The sequence below is a fragment of the Erinaceus europaeus genome, chromosome 9 (genome assembly GCF_950295315.1).
Source record: "Erinaceus europaeus chromosome 9, mEriEur2.1, whole genome shotgun sequence".
NCBI lineage: Eukaryota > Metazoa > Chordata > Mammalia > Eulipotyphla > Erinaceidae > Erinaceus > Erinaceus europaeus.
In genome coordinates this window covers 56427123-56445636 of record NC_080170.1, presented here as the reverse complement: position 1 = coordinate 56445636, position 18514 = coordinate 56427123, and the positions used below count along the sequence as shown (strand labels likewise).

Genomic DNA, 18514 nt, shown 5'->3' with positions numbered 1-18514 from the left:
AAAGAAACTGGCACAAACATGGAGAAACATGCAAGCAAGTAACAAGAACCAGTGTACTGCTAAGGGAAGGCCTGAGGGGGCCATATCTGCCTCTGTGGGCTAAACTTTATCAGCTTAAAAAAGAACATTTTTTGCCTCTGGGGGGCTACTTGCCTCGACGGGCATTTGCATGGGGGCGGGGTATGGCCTAGAGTCCCAAAGGCAGCTGGCTGCAACTTAACTTACTATGAAACAAAACTTGTTATTAGCATATCTACTGCACGATCCAACGTTTCTAATAGAGAAGGAATTTGAGACTTTTACATATCAACAATGTCTTTTAACCTTTTGTTATACCCATTCAAGATGGAGTCACGTTGTACTCAGGAAAGGAAACCTCAGGCATGAGAATAATTAGCATAGCCATTGTGCGATCTACCATTTCTAATAGAGAAGGTAATGGAGAGTTTTACATATCAACAAGTCTATTTAACCTTTTGTTTAGACCAACTTAGTTAAAATATATTGATTGTTAACTAATTTTTACCTTAGACTTTAAATGTAAGTTAATTTTATCTTTATGAGAATTGAAAACCTTTTTCATTTAACTTTGACTAGTAAGAATTTAGCCTTAAAGTTACTGTTTACCAAACTTTAAACATACACATAAACATGGTCATTAATACACAAGGAGAGAAACCTTTGTTACGAAGACATGTCATTTTAAACACGAATTTAAATCTGTACTGTCTTAGTTGTTGGGGGGGGGGGGGTTCACCATCCGGAGGTGGCTTCCCGCGCAGCTTCACTTTTAGGAATTGCAGGTTGCAGTCTCTGCACAAATCTCTGCATACTCCAGCTTGTCTGTCTTCAGACTGGACCGGCAGCTGGAGATCTCATGTGCCCAGTTTTGGCAGGGAGCCCGGGGGTCCGGGAGGCCCGGGATGGTTCCAGAATTTATAGCAAGAGGGCAGGCAGGCCAGTTTTGTAGAAGGTGTGGGCCTAGGTGCCCAGGGGTGGCAGCCATGATAGGCTGCCGCGGCCCTGCCCCATGGCCCTGCCATGTCTGCTGCCCTGCTCGCAGTGGCCGAGCAGTGTGGAGGGATCACTCGTCCAGTGCCCTGCACCACGCGGTGGAGAGCCGGCTCCTGTGGGCTGGCCTCGGGCTCTTGTGTGTTGGCATCGGGCTCCAGTGTGTTGGCATCGGGCTCCAGCGTATTGGCATCGGGCTCCAGCATGTTGGCATCGGGCTCTTGTGTGGTGGCATCGGGCTCTTGAGGGCTGTGGGGCTGCGGGGCTGCGGGCGCGGTGCGCGGGGTTGTCTGGGCGCAGCCGGCTGGCTGGCTGTTTAACCAGGTGGAAACAGCAGCTCCGCGCCTCGCCTCCCACCCGTTGGCTATTCCCGCTGGCTGTTCTGAGTTCGCCCGAGCGAGTGGAAACCAGAGTGGTCCAGAGATAAATGTTCCAGAAACAGCAAAACAGTCTCGTGAAGAAAGAGCAGAGGCCTTTGGAGATCTCTTCACAAGCAGAAGAGAAGGCCATAGTGCATAGGTAGCCAAATTGTCTTTACTTATCTGAGAGATGCGTAGGTCAGGTCCATGTGGGCGCCATTTGTTGTTAAAATTTCGTAAGGCTCTAGCTGGCTGGGCTAGCTTCACGGTGGGTAACAGAGACGCGGAGACAACGGCTGGGCAGGGAAGCTGTATTTCTTTATTCAGGAACAACGATTCATAAACTAAGACAAACTAATCACCAAACAGAACTCTGCTGTCTCTTTGCGGCGGCGCAAGCACTCTCTCTTACTCTCAAACTCAGGAACCCTCTCCAACTCTCGAACTCTGGCGGGGTTCCTCTGGGCGGGGCCAAGTGGGCCCGCGAAATTTAACTGGACTGATCCAATTCTCTTGGCGGGGGAGAACTAGAACCCAATGTAAAGCATACAACACAGGTGCATTCTGAGAGAGCGGCTTTTCCATGTCCACAAACTGTTTGATGGGACCTTGAGACTCTTAGGGTTAGTGTTGTCTGTGACCGCCTCACTCCACTAAGTATGGGCATTGTGACAGGGCAGTGCAGCTCTCAGAGCTCAGGTCCCCAGTTTCTGACTCTGTAAGGAAACTTCCCTCCACCAACCGTGTGTTGTGCTAGCTCACTCTCCTCTGTGTTATGGGAAGAACATACCCTCCATGGACAGTGCGAGCTCATTGTCACATGTGGTATAGGCATGATATGATGATCTGTGCTGGTTTTGCTCCTTATAATGAATTGTGTCACCTGTCACCTTTGTACTCCCCCCAGGTGGGGGAAGGGCATATTGTTCTGCACCTTAGGGCTGGAGGGCAGGAGCAGTTGAGCCTGGTTAGTGGGGGGGGTGTTAGAAGGAGTGAGTACACACAGCAAGGAAGAGCAACCTGCATCCTTTCTAACTGCTGTCTGAGAGAGCCCTGGACCCTAGTCCAGGACTCAGGAGGAACCCAGTGCCTTCACTCTGTCACCTGTGCCACACACATCCCACCCTACCTGCACCACCATCACCACACACACTGTCACCCCCATCTGGACCCTGTGCTGGGAGAATGAACCTTGGCCTCTATCCACAGATTTGAGGGTGTGACAGATGCCCAAAGACATATTCCAGCAGAAATCATGACAGAAAGCTTCTAGCACAGCAAAGAAAAAACTAACTCTAGTTGTTTTTTTTTTTTTTTTTTTTTTATTTTGTTTTTTCTTTAGTTCTGATAAATTCTGATTTCTGGTATACTGGCATTTGAACCTGGAAACTTTGGTGCCTCAGGCTTGAAGATCTTTCTGCATAACCACTATGCTATCTTCCCTTAAACTATATTTTATTTGTTTTAGTGTAATCATAGTGAGATGCGGGGGGGGGGGAGGGAGAGAGAGAGAGAGAGAGAGAGAGACCCACTGGGACCAAAGCACTGCTCAACTCTGATTTATGGTGGTACTGGGAATTTGACCTGGGTTTTTGGAACCTCAGGCATGAAAATCCTTTGCAGAAACATTATACTGCCTCCTCCCATCCCCCATCTCCACAGAAAAACTAACTCTTAATGCTTTCATTTTGCCCCTGGAGAAAATTAGTTAGCCAGAGAGAGACATTTGCCTGGGGTCACACTTCACTTTTGTGATAGACTGGGTTCAGATTCAGTCCTGGCGACCACCTCTTTGCACTGAATCTGTCATCCACTCTTCCTCCATCCACCAGAAAACATTGGCTCTGTTTTAGAGCCTGACCCCCATGCTGGTGCTGGGCATGGGCAGCCACCCACCCAGCTGCCCTGCTACCTGCCCAGCCATCTGCCTGCCCGTCTGCTCTGGGAAACACACACATCAGCACATCTAGCCTTCAGATGATCTGAGGAAGAATCAAATCACTTGTGCCAAAGAAAACAGAGCAAAAGAGAAAGCAGGTCAGGTGGCCTAGGCAAATGACACAGCAGGGGACACTGGTGGTGAATGGATCAGGGGCCTCCATAAAAGAGAAGCTGCCCCAGCTGCCTGCTCTCAGCAAAGTGTCCAGAGCAGCCCAAGAAGCTTTCTCTTTGGGTTTACTTTGCATCTGCACCTTCAGGGTGTTCTGAGCCCCCTAGAATTCTGTGCAGGTCTTGTCCCCCTGACCCAGCCCCCATAGGGGTGAATTGAATGGGAGAGCATGGGGGGCTCTGGTGATGACGTGACCAGTAAGAGGGTTTATGCCTAAGTCTTTGCTGAAAGCGAGAAAGATTCCTCTGGGTGCCAGTTAGTTAACCGAAAGCAACAAAGCCCCCCCCATAATTACCCCACTTAATTCATTAAAGGATTACTTGGAGACTGGGGGGAGGGTGGAGTGGGAGCCCAACCTGGGAGATCTGGCAGCCACACAGCCTTCTCTGAGGCATCAGGGAGGGGGACCCCAAGTGTTCAACAACAGCCTATGGGCAGGGAGGGGACAGTAAGAAAGCAGGGATTCTTCTTCTCCTTCTCCTTCTCCTTCTCTTTCTTCTTCTTCTCTTTATTGGGAGGATTAATGGTTTGTAGTCAACAGTAAAATACAGTAGTCTGTACATGTATAACTTTTCTCAGTTTTCCACATTTCAGCCCCCTCTAGGTCCTCCTCTGCTATCATGTTCCAGGACCTGAACCCTCCCCCAAAACCCCAGAGTCTTTTACTTTGGTGCAATATACCAGACCCAGAGAGCAGAGCTTCTATTCTGTCTCTGTCCCAAGGTACTGTGGCCTTGGTCTGGTGTCCTACCCACTCTGGGCTTCATTCTCTCATGTGCACACAATGATTGAGCTGGGCTAATACCAGTAGTTTGGAGGGCCCAGAAGATGGTTCAGCAAGTGGGTGCTTTGCCATGCTTTAGGCCTTTGCTTGGATCCCTGTCACCATGTGAGAACACCATGGAAAGCACCAACTCAACTCTGAGGATGGTGGAGCAGTGCTTTGTTGTCTCTTTCCCAACCCCTTTAAAATGAAGAATAAAATTGGGCTGAGGAGATGTCTCAGTAGTATTGCATATGCATGAAACCTTGGGTTCACACACACACCCCAGGGACTGGGTTGTGGCACACCTAGTTGAGCACACATGTTACAGTGCACAGGGACCCAGGTTCAAGCCCCCAGTCCTCACCTGCAGAGAGGAAGCTTCAAGAGTGGTGAAGTGGGAGTCGGGCAGTAGCACAGCAAGTTAAGCACACATGGCGAAAAGCACAAGGACCGGCGAAAGGATCCCAGTTCAAGCCCCTGGCTCCCCACCTGCAGGGGAGTCACTTCACAGGTGGTGAAGCAGGTCTGCAAGCATCTATCTTTCTCTCTCCCTCTCTGTCTTCCCCCCCTCCATTTCTTTCTATCCTATCTAACAATGACAACATCAATAACAACAATAATAACTACAACAACAATAAAAAAACAAGGGCAACAAAAGGGAAAATAAATAAATACTAAAAATTAAAAAAAAAAGTGGTGAAACAGCACTGCAGGTATCTCTCTGTCGCTCTCCTTCTCTACCTGCCCCTTCCCTCTCAGTTTCTGGCTGTCTCTATCCAATAAAGATAATTTTTAGAAACTTCAAAAGAAACAAAACAGCAGCTTCATGCTGTGCTTCAAGGAGCCTGGAGTCCTAAGTGGGGTTCTTAGGACTGCCCTGGGGAGACCCTACTGGATGCATCCCACACACTGGTCTTCTGCTAAAAAGTGATTTGTGTTGTGATGGTGGAATTAACCAGTGAGTCCCACTCACTGCCAGGGTCTTCATGCCACAATGCTCAAAGAGTGTCACTGAGCCCCACAGTGGGCTTGTGTCTCTAGTTCACAGGTGGGGAGACTGAGGCAGAACCATCAGCTCCCTGCCTGGGCTCAGAGCCAGATGCAGAGGCTGGGGTCTGGCCCCTCTGATCTGCCCCTCACTGGCACTAGAGGTCTCCACTGAGCCCCCCCCCCCCCCCCCCACACACACACACACACACACCTGCAGGGCAAGTGGCATCTCACAGACTAAGGGCTGCATCACACTCAGGCTTGCTGTGTGGTCATTTCAGGGTGGGTGTATCCCCACACACCACAGGGGCCCTTGCATGTCCTAAGGACAGCGGTGCGGGGGGAGGGGTCAGTCTACGGCCAGTGAGGAGCTGAAAGGAATTGGGGGAAAGCCTTTGAGGTATTCATAGGGCACTTTATTTCACTTGAGCAAGAGACATAGGCACAACAAGGGACTTTCAGGCTCTTGCTGTGTCTGAGCACCTTGCTTGATCCTTGTTTGACTTCCCAGAGTGGTAAAACTGCAGCTTAGCTCAATGACTAATCTTTTTATTGACAGGCAGCAGTACCAGGGGTCGAGGGATCCTTGGACTGGTGACCTCAGCCCTGGGCTCTACCCTCTGGGGCCACTTTCATGCCTTCTGACTTCACAGAGCTGTCATTCACATGCCATGAGGTCTTCAGCTTAAAGCATTCAAGTTAGTGGCTTTTGTTTAATTTACAGCATGCAGGCATCTCTGGGCCCAATTTGAGGACACTCTCCTCATCCCGGAAAGACACCATATCCCCTTCATCAGCACTCTTGATCTCCAACCCTTGACTGTACCACCACAATGTACATAAATGAAATTGGACTCTGTCCTTGTGTGCTGCCTCCTTCTGCTGAGTGTCACGTTTGGAGACTTGTCTATGGGGTGGGCATCATATCAATATGTCCTCCCCTCTCCTGTGGCCCTGCCTAGGCTCTTGATCTCTTCTGTTGATGGGCATCTACGCTGTTCCACTTTGAGGTGGTGAGGAACATGCAGGTTCTATGGATATGTCTCACTTCTCCTGGGAAGGTACCATGTGGCCACTCTGTCTTTAATCTGGTGACACATAGCCAGCTCTTGTCCACATGGCTGTGGGGTTCCCACTGCCAGGAACTTTCTTCCTCCTACTTGTGATCATCTGCTGAGGGTCTTTCCCTGTGGGTCTAGACTGGCACTCCCTCAATGGCTAATGATGCTGAGTCATTTCTGGCCACTGTGCATCTGCTTTGAGTTTTCTGTTCAAATTGTTGTTCAGTGTTTTATTAGGTCATGTGTCTCTGTGTTATCGACCTTCTTGTGGTGCATCCCATGAGTACCCATTCATTGGGGAAACTGACGATCCTTCCTAGCCGACTGAATCCACATAGATCCCAGTCACTTTCAAAGCCAGCAACAAGCAGCTCCTGACAGCTTTCAACCTGACCTCTTGACTGGCTACGGAAGAAGGGCAAACACTAGAAGAAGAAGATTGAGGCTTAAGCAACATTTGTGTATTCTCAATACAAGTCCCTACCAGGTATACAATTTGCAAATACTTTTTCCCATCCTGCAAGTTGTCCTTTCACTTGCTGATGGTGTCATAGTCGTTGAAAACATGAGTTTGGTTTTTTGTTTGTTTTGTTTTTTTCATTTTGGTAATGCATAATTGGTCTTTTTTTTTCTCTTACTGTTTTTTTTTTTTTTTTATGCTTTAGGTGCTATACCTAAGAAGTCTTTGCTGACCTCACAGTTGCAAATATTTACCCCTCTATTCCTTCTAAAAGTTTATCACTTCTTAATATAGGTTTCTGGTCCATTCTGGACTGAGTTTTGTTGGATAAGACTCAGGGATCCAAATTCATTCTTTTGCAAGTGCCTGTCCAATTAACCTAGCACCATCAGTCAAAAGCCTCCCCACTGAATGGCATTGGTATCCTTGTCAAAATCACTTGAGCATAAGTGCAGGGGTTTGCCTTAGCACTTTTAGAGTTATTCCATTTTCTCCATGCACATCCTTATGCCAGGACCACTCTGCTATGTGTGTAGTTAACCATGTGCACTATCACCTGGCCCTGTCAGGACCACTCTGTCTTCATGGTTGTAGCTTTGTGCTGAGTTTTGAAACTGGTATGAGTGAGTTTCCCAATGTTACTCTTCCTTTATGAAGTCACTTGACTTTTCTGAGCCCATTGAATTTCCATATGAATTTTAGATTTAGTTTGTCAAATTCTGCAAAAAAAAATAATAATAAATAAAGATCCTCCTTTTTAAAGTCTTGGGAGAACAAGCTCACTCACACAGATAGTGACCCTGCCATGTATTGTGTCAAACCTGGCCACACTGCAGTAATTTCAGTATTGTGCTGTCTTTCCCTCTTTTCCATTGCCTCTGCATCTCCATGCTTCTATATATTAAAAAAAAAAAAAAAAAAAAAGTTAACTCAGAGTGAGGAATCCCTAAGGACACAAAAAAATTAAGTAAAAAACTGTTACGACATGAGGTAATAGAAGATAAATGACCTTGAAATACATGACCAGAAAAATAACCAATCCTGTACGTTTGTTTGTTTGCTTGTTAGTTTGTATTACCTATCTGTGAGTTCCAAAAGTGGCTCTGAGATTCCTGAAGAATTGGGTCAGATTGGAGGTCATGAGGAGAGTGCATCCCAGGGAGTAGAATGGAGGACAGAGGAGGCATCCATGAGTCCCAAGTTCCTGATACTCCTCAGAGAGCCTGAAGGACGGAGGGAGGGCATGAGGGCTTGGCTTGCATAGAAGGTATAAGAGACCTGGGGGAAAGCCACTCTCATGGGGAACCAGACTCAGCCTGGACATGCACACGGGCTAAGATGAGGGAGAAGGATGAGAAGGGTGATTTTGGGATATGGTGTCTAATATCCCACCATAAAGCAGGTACTTCCTGTGCAACACCTCATTTAAAACTCAATCACACTCATGAGAGTTCACTTCACAGTTGGCAGCTTGCCTGACACAGCACCACCCAGTGGGACTATCTGTGACTCGGCCTGGGAGGTAGAAGGTGGTGGGTGGCTCTGTGGGCACAGTGCAAAGCTTTCCTGTGGGAGGCCCCAGACCTGTTTCCCAGCATCCTCTGTACCAGACCAGTGCTCTGGTTGCTCTCTAAATCATGTGAGCTACTGATGTGGTTCTGAATTTCTGGAATCTACACTAAAAGAGAGAGTATCCAAAGAAACAGGTGCAATTCATTCTGGTATTACATTTTTATTTAACTTGATCTAGTCAAAGTGTTCTCACTTTTCCAACATGTAATCAAAAGCTAAACATTCATTGTAAATAATTTTCATTTTTTTGCTATTTCAAACACCACAAAATACCATGTGTTTCTACATGTTGGTTCAGCACATTGGGACTAAGGTACTAAAATTTCTTTTTTTTTTAATTTCTTTATTGGGGAATTAATATTTTACATTCAACAGTAAATATAATAGTTTGTACATGTATAACATTCCCCAGTTTCCCATATAACAATACAACCCCCACCAGGTCCTCTGTCATCCTTCTTGGACCTGTATTCTCCCCACCCACCCACCCACCCCAGAGTCTTTTACTTTGGTGTGATATGCCAATTCCATTTCCGGTTCTACTTGTGTTTTCTTTTCTGATGTTGTTTTTCAACTTCTGCCTGAGAGTGAGATCATCCCATATTCATCCTTATGTTTCTGACTTATTTCACTCAACATGATTTTTTCAAGGTCCATCTAAGATCGGCTGAAAACCGTGAAGTCACCATTTTTTATAGCTGAGTAGTATTCCATTGTGTATATATACCACAACTTGCTCAGCCACTCATCTGTTGTTGGACACCTGGGTTGCTTCCAGGTTTTGGCTATTACAAATTGTGCTACCAAGAACATATGTGCACACAGATCTTTTTGGGTGGATGTGTTGGGTTTCTTAGGATATATCCCCAGGAGAGGAATTGCAGGATCATAGGGTAGGTCCATTTCTAGCCTTTTGAGAGTTCTCCAGACTGTTCTCCATAGAGGTTGGACCAACTGACATTCCCACCAGCAGTGTAGGAGGGTTCCTTTGACCCCACACCCTCTCCAGCATTTGCTGCTGTTACCTTTTCTGATATATGACATTCTCACAGGAGTGAGGTGGTATCTCATAGTTGTCTTTCTTTGCATTTCTCTGACAATCAGAGACTTGGAGCATTTTTTTATGTGTTTCTTGGCCTTTTGGATCTCTTCTGTGGTGAATATTCTGTCCATGTCCTCCCCCCATTTTTGGATGGGGTTATTTGTTGTCTTGTTGTTGAAAAAAAAATTTTTTTAGATATAAATAGAGAAAGAAGAAAAGGCAGAAAGTGAAAGAAATCACAGCACCAAGGCTTCCTTCAGTTTTGCAGGAGCTGAACTCAAATGTGGTCATGCACATGGCAAAGCAACGCACTATCCAAAATTTCCGTCAGCACTATTTGATCTGTATGGAGATTTTACAAAAGTCAGTCAAAAAATCAGTTCCACATCCCTGAATTAACTCAACTGAGTGAAGCAAGGATCTACATTAAAATTTAATTTGTTAAATTTTTAAAATTTATTTTATTTTACCTTTTGTTGCCCTTGTTTTGTTATTGTTGTTTGTTTTTGTTTTTGTTATTAATGTCATCGTTGTTAGATAGGACAGAGAGAAATGGAGAGAAGAGGGGAAGACAGAGGGAGAGAGAAAGACAGACACCTGCAGACCTGCTTCACCGCCTGTGAAGCGACTTCCCTACAGGTGGGGAGCCGGGGGCTCGAACCGATATCCTTACGCCAGTCCTTGTGCTTTGTGCCATGTGTGCTTAACCCGCTGCGCTACTACCTGACTCCCAATGATTAAAAATTTAAGTTAGCTTAATATTCAGTTCCCCAAGTGCCCCCTCCATATTTCAGATGCTCCCTTACCCTGGTGGTCGGTGACCATCAGACCAGTGGAGACCATCACTCTGGTCACACATCCAAGGGGGGCATGGCCAGCTTATCCTGCTGACCAGTGTGGCATCACCCCACTTGAGTATACAGTAGGCATTCAATAAACACTGTATAGTGTATAAGTGCATATTGAGCTGGCAAACAAGTCAGCAAGCATGGCACTAAGTAGGCCAAATGCCTACACTGGCAAGTGGTAAAGAGGGATTTGGGGCCAGGTCTGACGTGTTCCCAAACCTACTGGCTACAGAGACATGTGTGGGTCTGAGGACGGAAGACACAGCTCAGTCATAGAGCCAAATCCCCCCAGGAGCCTCAGGCCTGCCAGCAACCCCCCCCACCCCAGGTGCTTCACCACTCACACTCCTTACCCACTCTACCGTCTTCTCTCTGGCCAGGGATCAGAGGCCAGGGGCCAGGGATGCCCAGGGGGTAGGGTCAGCTGACACCTGGGCCTGGGGACAGCCAGCCTCTCTGGACATGAGGGCACAGCCTGGGCACAGGAAGTGGGCACTGGTTGCACTGACAGAGCCCAGGATTGTCCTGAAATCTGCAAGGCTGGCCTCAGAGCTAGTCACAAGTTCTGGGACTGGCCCCAAGCTGGAGCAGGCAGCCAGGGGGGTTTGGGTTTCAGACCCAGGCCTTTGAGGTGCAGAGGGCTGGCAGTGTCAGCTGGGCCCCATGGCTTGTTCCACAGTGTAGGGCCCCAAAGTTGGGCAGGCAGGACATACCAGGTGCACAGCGTCCTCTCTCAAGGGAGGGCTTTGGCTTGGTTGTCCAAATACTGATGACACAGTACTCCTCCCTCTATAATGATGCCAGGTGCACTTTGCCTGCCCCATCTCCTCCTGCTGCCACACTCAGCTGGCCTCCACATCTTCAGGGAGCTGCCCACAGTGCCAGGAATGTCAGGGGGCTCTGCAGGGAGGTCATGTCCAATGTTCTTGCCCACTCCACCCTCCCCATCTCAGCTGACCAAACAGTACTCACCCAACAAGATCAGGCTAAATGGCACTGTGCTTTTGTTTATTTTATTTTATTTTATTTTATTTGTATTTCATTTATTTAGTGGATAGAGATAGAAATTGAGAGTGAGGGACCAGGCAGTGGCGCACCTGGTTGAGCAAACATATTACAATGCTTAAGGACCCAGGTTCAAGCCCCTAGTCCCCAGCTGCAAGGGGAAAGCTTTGCTAGTGGTGAAGCAGGGCTGTATGTGTCTCTCTGTCTTTCTTCCTCTCTAACTCCCCCTACCCTCTTGATTTCTGGCTGTCTTTATTCAATAAATAAAGATAATAAAAGATTTAAAAATAAAAAAGAAATTGATGATGAAGAGGGATATAGTAAGGGGGAGAGAAATAGAAAGAGAGATACCACTGTTTGACCTTTTATAAAGCTTGCCCTCTGCAGGTGGGGACCAGGGGCTTGAAACCAGGTCCATATGCACTCTACCCAGTATGTTACTGCCTGGCTCTCCTATTCTATTCTATTCTATTCTATTCTATTCTATTCTATTCTATTCTATTCTATTCTATTCTATTCTATTCTTTTTTTAATTTTTATTTTATTTATTCCCTTTTGTTGCCCTTGTTGTTTTATTGTTGTAATTATTATTGTTGTCATTGTTGTTGGATAGGACAGAGAGAAATGGAAAGAAGAGGGGGAAGACAGAGAGGGGAAAAGGAAGACACCTGCAGACCTGCTTCATCGCTTGTGAAGCGACTCCCCTGCAGGTGGGGAGCCAGGGCTCAAACCGAGATCCTTACACCGGTCCTTGTGCTTTGCACCACCTGCGCTTAACCTACTGCTCTACAGCCCAACTCCGTGTCCTATCCTATCCTATCCTATCCTATCCTATCCTATCCTATCCTATCCTATCCTATCCTATCCTATCCTAGTCCCATTTGGCTCTTGCTATGGGTACTGCTGGGGATTGAACCTGGGACCTCTTCCTGTGTGCTACTGTGGTCTCCCTGGCCCTCAGTGTAACTGTTTCTACTGATACGTGTTTCTCTACCTGCTCTCCTCAAACCCCCACCCCCTGAGGAGACATCCTGATGGTTCAGCAGTCATGGGAGACCTAGGGATTGACCCCAAAGTGAGGAGAAGCTGTGGATATTTGGACTGAAGAGAAAGGTGGGCAACTGGAAAGGGCCAGGGCATAAGCCATTAGAAAGGGAGGACTTGACTTGCCTGGACAGACAACCCCATCAATGTGTACTGGAGCTCCACTTCCTCAGAGCCCCACCCTACTAGGGAAAGAGAGAGGCAGACTGGGAGTATGGATCGACCAGTCCACACCCATGTTCAGCGGGGAAGCAATTACAGAAGCCAGACCTTCCACCCTCTGTAACCCACAACGACCCTGGATCCATACTCCCAGAGAGACAGAGAATGGGAAGGCTGTCAGGGGAGGGCATGGTATATGGAGATCGGGTTATGGGAATTGTGCGGAATTGTACCCCTCTTATTCTATGGTTTTGTTAATGTCTCCTTTCTTAAATAAAAAATAATAAAATAAAATAAAATAAAGGGAGGACTTGAGGCCCTTCTATATCTGTTTGGCAGATATGGGGGGTCTGGGCCTCCAACATCTTTCTGGGGCTATACTTTGCCCCCTTTTCACAAGGAGTTGAAAAACAGTCTGGGTGAAGACAGGACCTCTGCAATGCCAGAGTTTCCTCTGATGATTCATTCATATGTTCCTTTGTTCTGCAAGTGCTAAGTGAGAATAGCAGCAGGTATGGGACAGTGTATATGTGTGTGTATCCACACATGAGCCTATGCATGCAAGTGTGCATGTGTGTGCATGGGAGAAGGTGTGTGGGGCTGTGAGTGCCTGTATGTGAGTGTGGATGCATGTGAGTGTGTGTATGTGTCTGTGCATGGGAGAGGGATTGCAGGGTGTGAGTTCATGTGAACCTGCTCATGGGAGAGGGAATCTATGTGCGTGTACATGAGTGTACAATTCATCCTCTCACCATGCCGAGCTACCCTCCATCCCAGTATGTAAGTGTGCACAGACAAGTGTGTTCCTGCCTCAGGAAGCACTGCTCTGGGGAACAGAGACAGACAAGAATAAGTTGGGACAGGAGGGAGCTGTACCTCGGATGGGGCTGAGGACAAGCCTTTGGACACAGGCGGCAGGGCCTGGGGTGACTGAACCTCCATGACAGGATGCTCCTTGAAAAGCAGAGAGCATGGTGGGAAGGAAGCCTCAGGAGGAAGTGGCAACACAGATCACAGCAGGGACTTATAATTAGGAAGAAAATAGACACTGGAGCCAGTGGGGGGCAGGGTGGGGGTGGGGCTGTGCCTTCCTGAGAAAGGGGTTGGCTTAAGATCTGACAAGTCATGACAGTTCCTAGCAGGGGTGCAGGCTGTGTAAAGGCCCTGGGGTGGGAAGTGGAGGTTTTTAAAGTGTCTCTGGGGCTCCAGCCCCAGCCCCCCACCCTGTCTCACTAAAGAATACCACCTACTATGCTCTGCCTGCAGCTCAAAGTGCCCAGGTGTTTCCACCTGGAGGGAATCACTGACCTGAGTGACAGCCTCTTGCCAGGGATGAGCTGAGACTTAAAGAAAGCAAGAGACTTACTGGGGCCACAGGAAATTATGGGATTAGACTCAGGCCATGTTCCAGCTGCTATGCCCTTTGCCACCAGAATCAGTGATCACTGTCCCATTTGACCAGCAAGAGAGCAAGGCTTATGCTGGCTATAGTCTGGGCCTCAGGCTCCAGATGCCCAGAGGCCTTTGGCACAAAATTCAAGTAGGCCAGAGCCCAGGTCCAACCTGGACAGCCCCTGGGCGATCACACACCCTCTTACACCAGACCAGCTGAGTTCTGGCAGGCCCCCTCAGATTCAGGAGTTGTAGGCAATGTGCAAAGAGAGGCCACAAGCTCAGCCACCTGCCTGTCTTCCCTTCCACAGAAAGGTACTTCCACCTGCTCCACTCAGGTGAGCTCCCCCTCATACCCCGTCTCTTGCCCAGTCCTGCTCAGGTCCCCAGGGTGCACAGCTTGCCCTTTGGGGGAGATATCCAGGGGGCCAGCTGGGCCTCTGGGAAAGAATGAAGATCCCAAGTATGACTGGGGATTGAGGGGGCACAGGCTTGAGGCATGCTGTCCCCTCAGGCCATGGGAAGAATGCAGCTGGTAAAAGCATGGGGGAGGGAGACAGTGTAGCCTCAGTGAGGGGATCTGATTGCAGCCATTGCTGAGGTCATCAGTGGCCCGCCCCACCCCTCCCCCACCCCCACCCCAGCAGGACTGATTGGTATTCCACATGCCCACACCCAGACCTCTCCAGGCCTTGCCTAACAGTGACCCCCACCCCCACCAAATCACCCCATCCCCACCTCCAACCATGCCCCAACTTGTGCAAACCGCAGACCGCTGCACTGTGCCCAGGCAGGATGAGTCAGGGCAGCCGGGCGCCGAGCCCTGAGAAGCCGCACTGAGCGGGAAGAGGAAGGCCTGAGAATCAGGCAGGAGTGGCCCCCACTCAGTGGAAACTGGCAGGGCAAGGGTGGGGGTGGGGGCTTGTCTTGGGGCAGGCAGCTTCAAGGAAGGCTGCTTCTCCAGAAAAGTCTAGAAAAGTTCAAAAATGTCAACATCATCTCCAGTGTTGCTGATGCAGCAGTTTGTGCCCACAGAGACGGGGAGAATATAAGGTGGTTGTCTGCATGTGCAGTGTGTGTCTCCCTGTGTGTGCATGAGTATGCACACACATGCATGCATGAAGTATCCTGGGTACACGTGATAAATAGCAGTATGTGTCTCTGGGGTGGGCACGTCTGTGGGTTCATGTGTGTGATGTGGGCCTGATGTGCAAGCACTTGCATCTCTATGTATCTGAGTGTATAACTATGGGGTCATTCAGCCATGCCTGTGTGGTGCTGCAATATGGCCTTGTGTGTCTGGCTTTGTCCCTGTGGTGAGATATGTGCCTCAGTGCAGGGAGAGATCAAGTGTGGCCCCACCAAATGCTCCTAAGAACCTAATCTCAGCCACTCCCTGAGGACAGGCCAACTTCAAAGTCTGTCTGTGTGAGCACACAGCAGATAGATACTCAGTATGTATTTGTTGAATGAATAGCTCAGAGAGGCCCAACTTCCTGGAATGCTTCAGGGGACTGAAAGAGGGGACCCCCATGGGAGGGAAGCTGCAGCCAGGAAGGCTTCTGTCTCAGCCCCAGGACACATAGCCCACTGGCCTTTTTCTGTGTTCTTTTGGCCATGGTTAGAAATCAGAAGACAAGACCTGAGTTCTGTTTCACCCTTGTGAGGAGATTGTAAGGCCTCCCCTCTCTTGCCCTCCACCTTGGCATCCCCCTCTGCTTAAAGAGCAGGCTGCTGTCAGGGGCCTCCAAGGTGGCTTCATCTTTGCATGGTGTGGCTTCCTCTCCAAAAATTCTCTTCAAGCATCCAGCATCTCTAGACAGTGGGAGCATTGATATCCTCAGGGGCCCATTACCCCAGTTTGGGGAGGCAGAAGGATCATTGCAGTCATGAAGCCAGCATTGTAGGAAGCCTCTGCCCTGCTTGTCCCACAGTAACCTCAAGCACCACAATCAAACCACCTCTAGGAGAAACAGACTGGGAAATGGGAACACCCTGGGAAGTGGCCAGGAGGAGCAGTCCTTTGACAGCTTGTCTTGAAGCCACCAGGAGGCAACTGGCTTCCCCAAAGAACCAGGTTCTGCAGGCAGAACAGTTACACTTATTATTTGTTTGTGGCTGTAACTGTTCCAGGTGGAAACTTCTCTGTGTCCCCGCTTCCCTGTCTCCCAGATAGGAGGAAGGTGAGACTGGCCTTTACCAGATGCCCCAGTGCCTGGACAAACAGTCTCAATGGCACTGAGCATCTGGATGTGTGTCCTCCCCACTGTGTCCACACTGGCTGGCAGACTGGAGTGTCAGGCCCCTACCTCCACTCTTCACAGTGAGCTTCTAGGCAGCAGTAAGCACACCCATGCTGTGCAGGAAGTTATACCAGCCAGTGGCTTCTCTTGAGTGAAATGCAATGCTCTGTGGCTTTTTGTCTGCAGTGCATATTAGCTATGACCCTAAGAAAAATTGCTCTGTACTGTACCCCAGTTTTTTGGTGAAGCAGATGACGGTACTGTCCTCTAAAGTTACTGTAGCTGAATAAAACATACAAAATGGAGGTGTTTAACCTTGACTGCCAATAGCAATTACTCTATGAACATTTCTCATCTTATTCTTTTTTTTTCTTTTAATTTTTTTATTGGGGGAATAATGTTTTACAGTTGACAGTAAATACAATACCTTGTACATGCATAACAGTTCTCAGTTTTCCACAATACAACCCCTACTAGGTCCTCTGCCATCCTGTTCCAGGACCTGAACTCCCCCCATCCACCACCCCAGAGTCTTTTTTTTTTATTTCTTTATTGGGTAATTAATATTTTACATTCAACAGTAAATACAATAGTTTGTACATGCATAACATTCCCTAGTTTCCCATAGAACAACGATTCTTGTCTGAGAATTGAAACATAGGTACTACTGGATAGTGACCTGAGCTCTGCAGTAGAGAAATGACTCACCCCAAAGACTGCTTCAGCTGCAAAGAACAGGAAACCCAACCTGTAGCACCTTAAACAAATAGATGTTTCCTTTATTGTATTACAAGAAACACACAGACAACTGTTGGCATTAATTCAGCAACTCAATGCAATTCTTTTGGCCCCTGTCTCATGGTCATAACATAGCTGCTGCAATTCCAACCATCACATCTTCTTGAGAGGCAGGAAGGGGGAGATAACATGATCATAGCTGTATCTACTGTCACAGATGCTCTTTATCTCCTTTCCCAAGAGATTTCTTCTTGTTTCATGACCTAGAAGTGGGTCACACATAGCCACCATCCATAAAGGAAACCTGATAAACATGAAGCAGGAGAGTGAGGATTACCTTATATCAAATAGCACCTTTTTCATGAGTTTTATCACACTGCCTCCTGCCCCTTCCCCAGCCAGGGGACTTAGCACATTATCTCCTCCCAACCCTAGCCAGGGTTCTATTCCTGCAGAAGAAGAGAAATGGATATTAGGTTGACCACAAACTTTATTTACCCCAGTAACCACCATAGATAGTTCTTTTGTTGTTGTCATCTTAATTTGGAAATTTAGATTGCAAGCAACAGAACTTCATATCAGACCAATGTAAACAAAGACAAATAAGCGGATATATGGCAAAACTGGTAAAAAGAAAAAAGGAAAGAAGGGGCTGGGCAGCATCGCACTTGGTAAAGCACACATATTATCATACACAGACCCAGGTTCAAGTCCCCATGCAGGACTGAAGCCATCTCTGTCTCTTCTCTATCTCCTCTTCCCCTCTCAGTTTCTCACTGCCTTTATCAAAAAAGAAAAAAAAGGAAAAAGAAAGGAGGGAAAATGCCCACCAGTAGAGGTAGATTGTAAAGAAGAGGTAGAGGTGTGTAGTCACCGAGCCCCAGCAATAACCCTGGTGGCAATTTTAAAAATAAAAAGGAATAGAAAAGGAAAGAACGGAGAAGAGTAATTGATGCCAAGAATGAGTTCCCCACACCTCCAAGGAGTCCAGGAATAGTGAAGGGTTAGGAAAGTCCCCATGGGAAGGGCGGCCCCCAAGCAAGTCTGCCTCATAGGGGTAGAGGACAGAGTCAGTGGAAGGCCCAGCCAGAGTGGAGATGGAGAGAACAGGCAGGTCCCCCCACACCAGGGGCCAAGGTCGAGGCACTGCCATTTCCCAGATGGCTGCTAGTTTGGAGAAGGGAGGCAGCTGCCAGGGTCACACAGCTAAGAGGACCCTAGAGTGAAGGAGCCACCAGTCAGGAGCACTGCACTCACAGTATCTGTCTTTGGGGTGTTGACAGCAGTGATAGAGGAGGTGGTGGACAGGAAGGAGAACAACTGCATGGGCAGTTCCTTCTTCCTGCTTCTCCCACCCCTGAAAGCAAGTACCCCTTAGTTTCCTTTTATTTATTTTCCACCAGGATTATCACTGGGATTCAGTGCCTATATAGTGGCCATTTTCTCTTTTCCTTTCCTTTTCTCACCTTTCCTCTCCTTCTCTTCTGTACTCTCTTCTTCATTTTTGTTATAGAAACAAAAGGGAGGGAAGGGACGATAAAGAGAGACACCTTCAGCACTGCTTTTCCTTTCATGAAGCTTCCCCCTGTAGATGGGGACCAGAGGCTTGAACCGAGGTCCTTGTACATGATAATGTAATAGGTACACCACTTCCTGGCCCTTCACCCCTTTACTTTTTTTTTCCCCTTTTGTTGCCCTTGTTGTTTATTGT

General features: G+C 47.9%; 1 long non-coding RNA gene across 1 annotated transcript; it reads right to left on the bottom strand.

The window, feature by feature from the left end:
- Positions 1-6853: 6853 nt before the first annotated feature.
- LOC132540212 (uncharacterized) lies at positions 6854-10680 on the bottom strand. Its single transcript, XR_009551421.1, has 2 exons — positions 10573-10680; positions 6854-7980 (listed from the first exon to the last, which is right to left on the bottom strand). It is a non-coding gene; the product is annotated as an uncharacterized LOC132540212 (long non-coding RNA).
- Positions 10681-18514: the final 7834 nt, after the last annotated feature.